Source organism: Neoarius graeffei, chromosome 25 (genome assembly GCF_027579695.1).
Source record: "Neoarius graeffei isolate fNeoGra1 chromosome 25, fNeoGra1.pri, whole genome shotgun sequence".
NCBI lineage: Eukaryota > Metazoa > Chordata > Actinopteri > Siluriformes > Ariidae > Neoarius > Neoarius graeffei.
In genome coordinates, this window is record NC_083593.1 from 50,431,225 (window position 1) to 50,445,195 (window position 13,971).

Here is a 13,971-nt window from a genome sequence, read left to right on the forward strand (position 1 = left end):
GCCCATACCATCTCATCTCATCTCATCTCATCTCATCTCATTATCTCTAGCCGCTTTATCCTGTTCTACAGGGTCGCAGGCAAGCTGGAGCCTATCCCAGCTGACTACGGGTGAAAGGCGGGGTACACCCTGGACAAGTCGCCAGGTCATCACAGGGCTGACACATAGACACAGACAACCATTCACACTCACATTCACACCTACGGTCAATTTAGAGTCACCAGTTAACCTAACCTGCATGTCTTTGGGCTGTGGGGGAAACCGGAGCACCCGGAAGAAACCCACGCGGACACGGGGAGAACATGCAAACTCCGCACAGAAAGGCCCTCGCCGGCCACGGGGCTCGAACCCGGACTTTCTTGCTGTGAGGCGACAGCGCTAACCACTACACCACCGTGCCACCCAGTCTCATCTCTCTTAGCTTAATTCCCAAGCTCTACACATGTGCTGTCCCTCTGATGTGCTCGTTCCTTATCCTGAACTCCGCCACTTCTAACTTTGCCTCCTGTCTCTTCATTAAGGGTACGGTCTCCAATCCGTACATCACAGCTGGTCTCACTACTGTCTTATACATCTTACCTTTCACTTTTGCTGGGACTTTTCCTATCACAAATGACTCCCGAAATCCTTCTCCAACTGCTCCACTCTGCCTGCACTCTCTTTCTCACCTCACTATCGCAGCCCCCATTTTCCTGCACAGTTGACCCCCAGGTACTTGAATTCACCAACTTTCTTTACGTCTACTCCTTGCATCTTTAATACACTCTCATCCCCATTCTCACTGATGCACATGTATTCTGTTTTGCTACTGCTCACCTTCATTCCTCTTCATTCCAATGCATACCTCCATCTCTCCAAACCCAACTCAACCTACTTTCTACTTTCACCACATATCACAATATCATCCGCAAACATCATGTTCCATGGTGACTCTTGCCTCACTTTATCCGTCAAGCTATCCATCACTATGGCAAACAAGAAAGGACTCAAAGCAGATCCTTGATGGAGTCCCACCTTCACCTTGAACCATTCAGTTGTTCCAACTGCACACCTTGTAACCATGAGTTGTTCCCATTGGCACCCCTTGTAACCATGAGTAAAAATTGGAGAAAATCCACATTTTGGTGAAGTTGCTTCATCACGCACTGAAAAAAAAGAGAGAAAAATCCAACCTTGGAATTTCTTGCCTTGTTAATGTGTTTGAGATCATCCATCCATCCATTATCTGTACGGTACCTGCTTGTCCTGTTCTACAGGGTTGCAGGCAAGCTGGAACCTATCCCAGCTGACTATGGGTGAGAGGCAGGGTACACCCTGGACAATTCGCCAGGTTATTGCAGGGCTGACACATAGACACGGACAACCATTTACACCTACGGTCAATTTAGAGCCACCTTTGGAGGCTTTGCATGCCTTTAGAGGAAACCCACACAGACACGGGGAGAACATGCAAACTCTACACAGAAAGGCCCTCACCGGCCGCTGGGCTCGAACCCAGAACCTTCTTGCTGTAAGGCGACAATGCTAACCATCGTGCTGCTCCAGTGTTTGAGATCAAATAGTAAATAATAAAAATGATGTAAATAGCCCTATTCCACAAATGTAGTAATCCATATTATGTCAAGAACCACTCTAGTAAGAAATAGAAACCTTTATTTGTCACATGCACACTTCAAGCACAGTGACATTCATCCTCTGCATTTAACCCATCTGAAGCAGTGAACACACACGTGCACACACACCCAGAACAGTGGGCAGCCACACGACAGCGCCCGGGGAGCAATCAGGGGTTAAGTACCTTGCTCAAGGGTACTTCAGCCCAAGGCCATCCCATGTTAACCTAACTGTATGTCTTTGGACTTTGAAGTAAAGAGAAACGACATCCATCATTACTTTAAGACATGAAGAGACTTTTAATTAATAAAAATAAAGAAAAAAAACCCCACTGAATTAAAAGGTGTGTCCAAACTTCTGACTGGTGTGGTGTGTGCATATATATATATATATATATATATATATATATATATATATATATATACACACACAGAGAGAGAGAGTCAGCCCTGTGATGACCTGGCGACTTGTCCAGGGTGTACCCCGCCTTTCGCCCGTAGTCAGCTGGGATAGGCTCCAGCTTGCCTGCGACCCTGTAGAACAGGATAAAGCGGCTAGAGATAATGAGATGAGAGAGAGAGAGAGAGAGAGAGAGAGAGAGAGAGAAACACAAACACACTGGAACATATAACATATATCATGACTGGAACGGATGTGGAAGGTAAAGTCCAAAGTGGTCCCAGTGGTGATAGGAGCTTAAAGGGCTGTTACCCCCAAACTGAGAGAGGGGCACTAGCAGATTCCAGGTACAAAATCTGAGGTCTCTGTCCAGAAAAGGGCTGCTTATACACACACACATACACACAGTACTGTGCAAAAGTCTTGGCACCTTTTTTCATACAAACTTTGTTATAGATTTCTATTTTATGACTAATACATTATCAAGTCAGAACAAAAACATTTTAGAGTTCCAAACATTCGTTTTCCAGGACAAACTTAAATGTTATAGAAAAAAAATGTTTGTATCTGAGCAGCATATTACATAAGAAACCACTTTTCAGATTAAAAAAGAAAATGTAATCAAGGCTGCTGGGTTTTGGTGCAAAATGAAGAAGCGAGTGTGACAGTCAAAGTGTCCAGAAGAACTGTGGCTGGTTCTGGAAGATGCTCAGTAAAACCTACAGCTCATTTCCACATAAAACTGCACTCATTGGACCTGAGACTACTATTTTTTTAAACCAAAGGGTCGTCTCACACCAAATATTGACTTTGTTTCATTTATTATGGCTTACTGATTACTGTTTATTGCATTTTTTTAAAATGTTGAAACATTTAATTTCATTATTTTTTAAGCCATTTTTGTTCTACAGTATTTCTTTGCACCTGCCCAAGATTTTTTTGCACAGCACTGTATACAGTTAGGTCCATATATATTTGGACACTGACACAAATATTGTTTTTTTTACCCATTTACTGAAACATATTCATGTTGTAGTTATATAATGGACATGGACATAAAGTCCAGACTTTCAGCTTTCATTTGAGGGTATCCACATTAAAATCGGATGAAGGGTTTAGGAGTTTCAGCTCCTTAACATGTGCCACCCTGTTTTTAAAGGGACCAAAAGTAATTGGACAGTTGACTCAAAGGCTATTTCATGGGCAGGTGTGGGCAATTCCTTCGTTATGTCATTCTCAATTAAGCAGATAAAAGGCCTGGAGTTGATTTGAGGTGTGGTGCTTGCATTTGGAAGATTTTGCTGTGAAGAAAACATGCGGTCAAAGGAGCTCTCCATGCAGGTGAAACAAGCCATCCTTAAGCTGCGAAAACAGAAAAAACCCATCCGAGAAATTGCTACAATATTAGGAGTGGCAAAATCTACAGTTTGGTACATCCTGAGAAAGAAAGAAAGCACTGGTGAACTCATCAATGCAAAAAGACCTGGACGCCCACAGAAGACAACAGTGGTGGATGATCGCAGAATAATTTCCATGGTGAAGAGAAACCCCTTCACAACAGCCAACCAAGTGAACAACACTCTCCAGGAGGTAGGCGTATCAATATCCAAATCTACCATAAAGAGAAGACTGCGTGAAAGTAAATACAGAGGATTCACTGCACGGTGCAAGCCACTCATAAGCCTCAAGAATAAAAAGGCTAGATTGGACTTTGCTAAAAAACATCTAAAAAAGCCAGCACAGTTCTGGAAGAACATTCTTTGGACAGATGAAACCAAGATCAACCTCTACCAGAATGGTGGAAAGAAAAAAGTATGGCGAAGGCGTGGTACAGCTCATGATCCAAAGCATACCACATCATCTGTAAAACACGGCGGAGGCAGTGTGATGGCTTGGGCATGCATGGCTGCCAGTGGCACTGGGTCACTAGTGTTTACTGATGATGTGACACAGGACAGAAGCAGCCGGATGAATTCTGAGGTATTCAGAGACATACTGTGTGCTCAAATGCAGCCAAACTGATTGGTCGGCGTTTCATAATACAGATGGACAATGACCCAAAACATAAAGCCAAAGCAACCCAGGAGTTTATTAAAGCAAAGAAGTGGAATATTCTTGAATGGCCAAGTCAGTCACCTGATCTCAACCCAATTGAGCATGCATTTCACTTGTTAAAGACTAAACTTCAGACAGAAAGGCCCACAAACAAACAGCAACTGAAAACCGCTGCAGTAAAGGCCTGGCAGAGCATTAAAAAGGAGGAAACACAGCGTCTGGTGATGTCCATGAGTTCAAGACTTCAGGCAGTCATTGCCAACAAAGGGTTTTCAACCAAGTATTAGAAATGAACATTTTATTTACAATTATTTAATTTGTCCAATTACTTTTGAGCCCCTGAAATGAAGGGATCGTGTTTAAAAAATGCTTTAGTTCCTCACATTTTTATGCAATCATTTTGTTCAACCCACTGAATTAAAGCTGAAAGTCTGAACTTCAACTGCATCTGAATTGTTTTGTTCACAATTCATTGTGGTAATGTACAGAACCAAAATTAGAAAAATGTTGCCTCTGTCCAAATATTTATGGACCTAACTGTATATGTATGTATAATATAAAGTGTAACTGATTTTGGCTGGAAAAAACAGCCTGCTTTGTGGAATGACTCGATATAATTTTGCAAAAATCATGGGGTGTTTTATGAGCATAAACTTGAATAAATTCACCATAAATTGACGTTACAATCAGACAGTTTGGATACATCGATTTAAAAGGCATGAATCGAGGCAACAATTATAAATCAATAATCATCAGTAAGGACACGCAACTAGTGCGTGATAACTCTGATCCTTAAAATAGTCTTTGACATCTTTTATATCATCATCATTCGCAAATTAACGGTAGTCCTACCTACCCCTGATTCTGAACAAGATTGGTCACGTATGGATTAGAGACTACTAAATAGTATCATGTATTATTATGTCACAGCAGATTTAGTGGTGTCACCAACAACAGGATTGTCGCTTTCTAAATCAAAATTGTATAATATTGTGGTGAAATCTGTGGTTTCCACCTCTGTTCACTTGTGCACCAAAAACCTCAGTGAAACTAAAGTTACAGGATATGACCTCTTTAAAACAATTAGAGTTGTTTTGAAGTATGGCGGCACGGTGGTGTAGTGGTTAGCGCCGTCGCCTCACAGCAAGAAGGTCCGGGTTCGAGCCCCGTGGCCGGCGAGGGCCTTTCTGTGCGGAGTTCGCATGGTGTCCATGTGGGTTTCCTCTGGGTGCTCCGGTTTCCCCCACAGTCCAAAGACATGCAGGTTAGGTTAACTGGTGACTCTAAATTGACCGTAGGTGTGAATGTGAGTGTGAATGGTTGTCTGTGTCTATGTGTCAGCCCTGTGATGACCTGGCGACTTGTCCAGGGTGTACCCCGCCTTTCGCCCGTAGTCAGCTGGGATAGGCTCCAGCTTGCCTGCGACCCTGTAGAACAGGATAAAGCAGCTACAGATAATGAGATAAGATGAGATTTTAAAGTATAAAAGAGGTCAAAGTTGATGTAGATTTTATGCTCAAAGTATAATTTGTAAAAATTTAGAAAGATTTAAACATTTTGACTGTTATGTCATTACTATTCAGTTGTTAGTTAAAAGTCCAATCAACTGTTCCTTAGATTAAAGTGGTTTAATGTAACGCTCAGTAACTTGAAAACAAGTATAAACTACTGTACTGTATATACAGAGGCTCAAAGACATACACTTTTCTATATCTATATCTAAATACATCACACATCACCACGTTTGCTGGTATGTTTTCTTGAATCATATACCTGCTTAAAACACTTGATTTAACGAAACCTCACCAGTACATACTCAAACATAAACTGGTCTGCTGTTCATGATCCTGATAAGAATGTTAATCCTCATAACAAATAACGTATTTGATATTTTTATCTGGCTCACATGCTGCTTTTGGAGAAAATTTTCAGGATGTGAAAGTGCGCATGTATACACAATAGACTGTTGTGAAAAAGAATAAAAAATGAAGGATTTATTCATGTTTGAAAAAACACATTCCTCTTTTTGTTTTGTACACAAAGGAATGTCGCTGCCATGCAGTTGTCTTTTCCTCATTTTTCTTCCTTTACAATTTTGAAACAAGGATGTTAGGCTCCTCATGGACATGTATTGAAACAATAGTTGAATTGAAATCATAGGCAGCACGGTGCCACCTCACAGCTCCAAGGTCATTGGTTTGGTCCAAAGCTCAGGAGTTTCACGTGAACCTCCATGTTCACCTGGGTTTCCTCAGCGTTCTTCGGTTTCCTCCTATCATCCACAAAGGCGCAGAGGGTGTTATTGATTGCCTTTTGGTGCGAGTGGTGTCCTGTGACGGACTGGCATCTTATTTGGGGTGAATTCTCATGTCTTGAGCCCAGTGATCCCAAGATAGGCTCCAAATCCTCCCTGACCCCTGCAATACTTTTTAAAGAAAGACATGAAGTAATGGATAACATCTTAAGAGTTTCTTAAAAAAAACCTGAACTATAAATGTTAAAATTATATTTTGTCTGTAAGAATTTCTTGGCGTGCCAATAATTGATACATGTTGTTTTGTAAAACATTTACTTAGAATACATTTACTTCTATTAAAAGACATTTTGTCTTGTCTTTTTTGTGCCCTTTTTTTTTTATCAAGGGTGCCACTAATTCTGGAGTACACAATGCACTATATTCCTACACTATATATGCTATATAACATATGACATATACCAAATAACATTTCTCACAAGATCACAGCACTGGTGTGTGTTGGTGGATAATGGGTGTTCTCGGTATTTTAGTGCCCCTTGGCACAGGCGGTGACTTGACCTGGCGGAAGCCGTATTTCACTTACAGATTTCATGTAGATATTTTAGTGCCTGTGATAACCAGCTAGCTGATTGTTGGGTTTGTAAACACCAGATTTTAAATGTTATCCGTCCTGTTTTGTTGCTCTGCCCATGCCAGCACAGGCGTGCCCATTTCTGATCATGAAAATAGCAAATGGGTAAGAATGAGCAAAAAAAAAACGTTCACGCCCAACCAAATTAGCAACATGCCTGCACAAAAATAAATCCCTGACTTCACTGCTGTAAAGGACACCATGTGATTAATGTGACACAACCCCATAAATGGTTGGGAAATTGCTTTGGCATTTATTGCTGAACTTTGTACCTTAAATATGACTTCTTATCATTTATTTCAATGAAGGAAGAATCGATTTAACTTAAGAATGATTCCACTGGCTGACAGCCCTTGTAGCTTTTGAGTTTCATTATTGTCGTTTCTCTTTACTTAGTTGAGTGGTTCTTGACTTAATACAGTATGGATTACTTCAGTTGTGGTGTGGAATAGGGCTATTTACTGTATTTTTATTATTTACTGTTTGATCTCAAGCGCATCAAGAAGGCAAGAAACTCATCCACTCATTATCTTTTGACAAGACACACCTTCCATCCGTCCATCCCTTATCTATGGATGCAGAGTTGCGGGCAAGCTGGAGCCTATCCCAGCTGACTATGGGCGAAAGGCGGGGTACACCCTGGACAAGTCGCAAGATCATCACAGGGCTGACACATAGAGACAAACAACCATTCACACCTACGGTCAATTTAGAGTCACCAGTTAACCTAACCTGCATGTCTTTGGACTGTGGGGGAAACCGGAGCACCCGGAGGAAACCCACGCGGACACGGGGAGAACATGCAAACTCCACACAGAAAGGCTCCCGTCGGCCGCTGGGCTTGAACCCGGGACCTTTTTGCTGTGAGGCAACAGTACTAACCACTACACCACCGTGCCACCATGAGACACATCTGTTAATTGAAAAGCATTCCAGGTGACTACTTCATGAAGCTGGTTAAGATAATACCAATAGTGTGCAAAACATCATCAGGGTAAATGCTGGATACACTGAAGAATCTAAAATATGAAACATAATTTTTTTTAGCCTTTTTGTATTTACCACATAATTCCATACATGTTCCAGATGTTATTTCATAGTTGTGATGTCTTCAGTGTTGTTCTACAATGTAGAAAATACAAAATACAGAAAAACCTATCAATGAGTAGGGGTTTACAAACTTTTGACTGGTACTGGATATATCTTTACTTTCAATCTATGCTTTAGGTTGCTTGTTCAAATCCCCTTGTCAGTCAATATCACAACTTGTCTTCACATGATCTTTAGGAAATTCAGATGACGCAGCTTCAAGTCAAGTCAAGTCAAGTTTATATTCATAGCGCTTTTAACAATAGACATTGTCGCAAAGCAGCTTTACAGAATTTTAATGACTTTAAACATGAGCTAATTTTATCCCTAATCTATCCTCAATGAGCAAGCCTGTGGCGACGGTGGCAAGGAAAAACTCCCTCACAGAACATGAGGAAGAAACCTCGAGAGGAGTCAGACTCAAAAGGGAACCCATCCTCATCTGGGTGATAACAGACAACATGACTATAACAGTTTTAACATGAAGTCAGTTTCGTTGATGTTATAAACTCTTCATTGATGGAAACTTGAGTGCAAAACTGTTCATGACAACTGCAGTCCTAAAGTTAGCAAGTCAACTGTAGTCCTCAGCCATAAAAGCATTACTGTAAGAGTCCAGAGCGTTCTCCAAGTGTGACTTTCAACTGTCCATATGGGGCCGTCCTCCACAGGAGCGATGTGATGAGATTCCAGCCAGACACAGGGCATCAGGATGGATCAGGCAGGTCCGAGGAGAAGAAGAGGTCAGCATCTCGATCCCAGCATTGACATGTAACTCAGAGGGACAGACGGGGGGCGGGAATCACAGGTTGTTAGATGTGCCCAATGTCATCTGATGAGTAAGAACAGTATACATTTTGCACTGAGCGCAAGCAGGGACTCTGGTAAAACTAACTATGACAGCATAACTAAAAGGGGAGAGCCAGAAGGTAACACAGGCATGAGGGAGCCCCGGGACATAAAGCAGCAGCCGCTACACCGTCAACAAACTCGAGTGAGCAAGCGAGTGGAGACTGACAGCATCCATACTGTACATCCCAGTTTACCAAAACACTCTATGCCTCCAGATCTACTCATTTACCTCATAAACACTATTAACAAAAGGCTTGACTAAATAGATATGTTTTCAGCCTAGACTTAAACGCTGAGACTGTGTCTGAGTCCCGAACACTACTTGGAAGGCTGTTCCATAACTGTGGGGCTTTGTAAGAAAAGGCTCTGCCCCCTGATGTAGCCTTCACTATACGAGGTACCAGCAGATAGCCTGCACCTTTTGATCTAAGTAGGCGTGGCGAGTCATAGAGGAGCAGAAGTTCACTCAGGTACTGTGGTGCGAGACCATTCAGTGCTTTAAAGGTCAATAGTAGTATTTTATAATCAATACAAAATTTGATTGGGAGCCAATGCAGTGTGGATAAGACAGGGGTGATGTGGTCATATTTTCTAGTTCTAGTAAGGACTCTTGCTGCTGCATTTTGAACTAACTGGAGCTTGTTTATGCACTTATTGGAACATCCAGACAGTAAGGCATTACAATAATCCAACCTGGAGGTAACAAAAGCATGAACTAGTTTTTCTGCGTCATGTAGTGGCATTAAATTTCTTATCTTAGCAATATTTCTGAGATGAAAGAAAGCTATCCGGGTAATGTTATCAATGTGAGTTTCGAATGAAAGACTGGGGTCAATAATCACCCCGAGGTCTTTTACTGCTGCACGTGAAGAAACAGAAAGGCCATCCAGAGTTACTGTGGAATCAGAAAACTTACTTCTAGCAGCATGTGGTCCTAGTACAAGTACTTCAGTCTTGTCAGAGTTAAGCAGAAGGAAGTTAATAAGGATCCAGTGTCTAATGTCCTTTGCACATTCCTCAATTCTATTAAGCTGGTGTCTCTCATCTGGTTTTGCAGAAACATACAACTGTGTGTCATCAGCATAACAGTGGAAACTAATACCATGCTTACAAATAATATCACCCAGAGGTAACATATATAAAGAAAAAAGCAGTGGACCCAAGACAGAACCTTGTGGAACACCAAACTTTACTTCAGTATGTCTAGAAAAATCACCATTTACATCAACATACTGATAACGATCAGTTAAATAAGAGCTGAGCCAGGAGAGGGCCATTCCCTTAACTCCCACAATGTTTTCTAGTCTATCCAGAAGAATGGAATGATCAATGTTATTAAATGCTGCACTAAGGTCAAGCAACACAAGCAGCGAGACAGTCCTGGTCAGATACTTCCTGTTGAACAGACCGCTTGCGACTTGTGAAATGTTTCAAAAGATAATGTGTTCATGCTGAGTCAATGTTATGAGGAGAAAAAAGGAAATGTACTTTTGTAATGTATTTTGCGTAACCTATAATGGATGGAAAAGGATGTTTCAAGCATGAAATGTTAAATGCATTCAGAACCGAGGCCGTTAATGACGGCGTAGGTCACTCCGGCCCCGTCTAGTCCAGAAGGAACGATCTAAAGTGGGCCACCTTGCGCAATAAATGTTGCAAGCTATATACACTATATACAGGCTATATAAAAGCTATATACTCGTAGAAGTGACGTCCACCCTAGGAATACTGACCTATTTGCCAGAAAGAATCCAAAACGGCAAGGAATTGACCAAGAAGAAGTGATTTTTGTTGAACTGCTCATTAGTTCATAACTTCATTAATAATTGTAATTAAGCAAATCTGGGTAGAAGCTATATGCACCCCAGGCAGACCTACCTTCATGCCAAACAGAATAAAAATCAGTGAAGAACTGAGAGAGAAGTGATTTTTGTGAAACGTGGACGATGCCAGATGGACGACAAACAACACATGATGGTATAAGTTCATCACCTGTCAGCTGGATGAGCTAATTAATGGAAGAAACACAGGTATTATAATGTATTTTGATGGTTATAATCCAAGATAAAGTGTGGAAGAGGCAGAAATGTTGATTTCAAGATTTTGTCAGTTTTATTAATGTTTTAATTTATCTGTAACATGTCCATGGGTTGTTATGAAGGGCAAGTGTTTAAAATGTCTTTTCACTTTAAATTATATGAATATTTCTAAATGAAATGGAAGTGGGACATAAATGGAACGTCAATCATGAAATCACCATTAACACAAGATTCCCGGCTTTGCATGTTTACAGGGATGCAAAGTTACATTACAGGCATTTAGCAGATGCTCTTATCCAGAGCGGCATACAAGACACCCAGAGCAGCCTGGAGAGCAGTCAGGGGTTAGGTGCCTTGCTCAAGGGCACTTCAGCCATTCCTGCTGGTCCAGGGAATCAAACCAGTGACCTTTCTGTCCCAAAGATGTCTGTGAAGATTCTCAATCATCCAGGTCATAGTAAACTGTGGGTGGTAGAAATGGGCATCTGGACTTGCTTGAAGATTCTTGAAAACGTTTCACCTCTCGTCCAAAAGGCTTCCTCAGTTCTGTCTGACTAATAGGGAGTATCAGATATTTATCTTCTCCTGGATCAGAATCAGAATTCTGATGACCAGCTCATCTAAGGTGTCATTGAGGCATCATGTTGGTGTGGGTCGCTGGAGGCTGGGTGTGAACGGCGAGTCATTAGGGTGATCAATGGCAATCTGACTCTCTCTGTCCTCCTGTGAGTCCCCGAAAACAAGTGGATCCTGGCGTACACCCAGCCGTCTGGGAAGAGTGTCCAAGACCACCTTGTAGATGGTTGACAAATGATGTCAACCATCATTTGTCAACCATCTACAAGGTCAACCATCAATTATGTCCCAAAGCTGCTTCTCTACCCATTAGTTATCCTGCTGGACTTTAGTTTATGATTGGATTCTGCAATCTGGCCAAGTTTTATGGACTGTTTTAACGCTAGTTTTATCTCACCATTGTCATCATCTTTGATTTTTGCTCTTGATTGAAGCGCTGTCTTTGTCTTAAGGGCTGTTCTGGTTAGTAGGTGATCAGTTGAGTCACTATAGAACGTCAGAAACGAGACAACTGTGGTGAGATGCAGGTTCATCAGGGCTTTTTGTCAGTTGAAATGCGCAATAATGTGCATTTCCTTTTTCTGTACGTGACAGGTGATGAAACTTCTGTCAGTAAGTAAGCAGTCAGCTTGTTTGTATACTTGCCATTATGATAGAAAACCTCACTTGCTTTACTCCTCTCTGTCTTGACCAGAATGGTTCGCTGTGTTCTCCCATGTTCTTGAATTATTTTACTTTATTTTGAGTTTTCTGAAATCAACACAGGTTTAAAATTATACCTTCTTCTTTAGGCTGCTCCCATTAGGGGTCGCCATAGTGGATCTCATCTCATCTCATTATCTCTGGCCGCTTTATCCTTCTACAGGGTCGCAGGCAAGCTGGAGCCTATCCCAGCTGACTACGGGTGAAAGGCGGGGTCATCACAGGCCTGACACATAGACACAGACAACCATTCACACTCACATTCACACCTACGGTCAATTTAGAGTCACCAGTTAACCTAACCTGCATGTCTTTGGACTGTGGGGGAAACCGGAGCACCCGGAGGAAACCCACAAGGACACGGGGAGAACATGCAAACTCCACACAGAAAGGCCTTCGTCGGCCATGGGGCTCGAACCCGGACCTTCTTGCTGTGAGGCGACAGCACTAACCACTACTCCACCGTGCCGCCCCCCCATAGTGGATCTCATCTCATCTCATCTCATTATCTGTAGCCGCTTTATCCTGTTCTACAGGGTCGCAGGCAAGCTGGAGCCTATCCCAGCTGACTACGGGCGAAAGGCGGGGTACACCCTGGACAAGTCGCCAGGTCATCACAGGGCTGACACATAGACACAGACAACCATTCACACTCACATTCACACCTAAGGTCAATTTAGAGTCACCAGTTAACCTAACCTGCATGTCTTTGGACTGTGGGGGAAACCGGAGCACCCGGAGGAAACCCACACGGACACGGGGAGAACATGCAAACTCCACACAGAAAGGCCTTCGTCGGCCATGGGGCTCGAACCCGGACCTTCTTGCTGTGAGGCGACAGCACTAACCACTACTCCACCGTGCCGCCCCCCCATAGTGGATCTGTTCCGCATATTTGATTTGGCATAGGTTTTACACCGGATGCCCTTCCTGACACAACCCTTCCCAATCTATCTGGGCTTGGGACCGGCACTAAGTATGCACTGGCTTGTACAACCCCAGTGGCTGGGTATTTTTACCTAATCCGCATGTCTTTGGACTGTGGGGGAAACTGGAGCACCCAGAGGAAACCCACACAGACACAGGGAGAACATGCAAACTTGACACAGAAAGGCCCCCGTCAGCTGTGAGGTTCGAACCTGGAACCTTCTTGGTGTGAGACTAACCACTGCACCACCGTACCACCCAAAAAATTATACCTACAGGGTCAACAATATACATACACCCACTTAGATTATTAAGTGTTGCTGAAAGTTTCAAAATCTACCTTTACCTTGTCAAGGTCAAGGCCTCTTAACTTCCTGTTAGTGATGATGATTGATTACAGCTGGTAGCTTCTTCGTGCCAACATAAAAAGGGTCTGTTTGATAAGTACAAGTGATTGGGAGGTGTAGCCACTTTTCCAAGCCACTTTGCTGGACAAAGACCCAAACTGTCATGTTCAGCTAAGAAGAAATTGGTTTGGCTGATTAGGAACAACCCAGGAACCACCAAAGCACATGCCTGTCATGTACTGGAAGCTGCTAGAACACCAGTGTCACGGTCTACAACCAAGCGAGTTTTACATCACCATGGACTGAGAAGCTGCCATCCAAGAAAGAAGCCCCTGTTCCAAAATCAACACCTTCAAGCTCAACTAAAATTTGCAGCTGACCACAATGACAAAGAAAAAAACCTTCTGAAGGAAAGTTTTATGGTCAGATGAGATGAAGATTGAGTTGTTTGGCCACAATGATCAGAGGTATGTTTGGAGGAGC